Raw genomic sequence first — 1,324 nt, forward strand, 5'->3', positions numbered from 1 at the left:
ATATATTCTTGCGCGCTCTTTCTCTCTCTCTCTCGCCATATCTTCCACTCTATCACCGCTTTGCCTTTAACCTCATCATCACTCATATATAGTTGGAGGACGCGCGCGCATACGTTTTTGATTTTGTGCTCATAAATTTATTTTAAGAGGGCGTAATCATGCGTTGGAATTTAAATTAATTCGCTAGTAAAATCAGCGCATGCGCGGGCTAGAAAAAGCGCGACAGGACAACGATCATCGTCAGCTAGCCGGCCAGTGAGTTAGTCGGTGATCGAACGGATGCGCGCACCGCTGCTCGCTCATCCAATGCATCATCCATCCATTGTGCTGGCTAATCTCTGCCGTTGTGCCGTCACTGAGTGAAGTGAGCCTATTTTTACCGCATTACGGGCTCATAAATCTTGCTATGAAGATATCGCATTTAGCTTTGGTTGCACTGCATTCAGCTGACCGCGTACAAAACCACCCCAAAACGGCGACCCTTGCTGCCTATTGCGAATTTTACGCTCATTTTCATAAAAGTCAACCGCTTGAGTTAAGCAATGCATTTTTTGATTTCTGAACCGAAGCAAGTTAATAAAAAAAAATGTTTGCTTAATCGCCTGCCTGCGACGAAAATCACAGAACTAAATAATTCATCCCAGCTGCTCAATGGATTACACACTGTCGATTGCTTTGGCAAGATGTGCGCCGCCATAAAAGAGTGAAGTTAAAAAAGGAAATTATAAATAAAATAGAAATTAAAATAAAGTGTAAGTGCCCTTGGGAAGCCGCTGTAGAACGTTTGACTGACACAATGTGCGCGAAAATGGAAATTCAAGTAGTTTGAGATAGTTGTGAAAAGAACTTTAAAGCTGATATTAAAAATAGCACAATGGTCTTGTTCAAGAGGTATTACTTTTAGTTATGTATGAAAATTGTATGTCCAAAAGCAGAAAAATATGCTGACAGACAAAATGATCCTGAGGGTCGACCAATGGCTTGGTAGAAGAAACTTTTACGACAACTTAGCGTAAACTGACCCTCGACTGGAATACGATGTCCAAAGGGGATCCCCTAACAAGCGTTATGCATACTTTGGAGTAAAAAGCATGGGGTGCGAACTAAAAAAGAGAAATATAAACTAAGCTAGCAACAACCCACCTATGAGGCCATGAGAGCCTGGTACTGGTAATGCATTTCAAGCTGAACCTATTTCTTTCTTTAATTATAGTTGGACTACACTAGCTATCTAGGCCTCATATTAATTAGATGAACATTACCTCCGCTCAATCTCGAAGCGTTAGTGGAAAGGTTAGGTAAGGTGATAGAGGTTGCCCTAGAT

General features: G+C 41.5%; 1 pseudogene; it reads right to left on the reverse strand.

The window, feature by feature from the left end:
* Positions 1-404: 404 nt before the first annotated feature.
* The window catches only part of LOC118742044, a 2,005-nt pseudogene continuing 1,085 nt past the window's right edge, over positions 405-1,324 (reverse strand).

This window comes from Rhagoletis pomonella, unplaced genomic scaffold (assembly GCF_013731165.1).
Source record: "Rhagoletis pomonella isolate Grant_MI unplaced genomic scaffold, Rhpom_1.0 Rhpom_scaffold_00006, whole genome shotgun sequence".
NCBI classification, from domain to species: Eukaryota; Metazoa; Arthropoda; class Insecta; order Diptera; family Tephritidae; genus Rhagoletis; species Rhagoletis pomonella.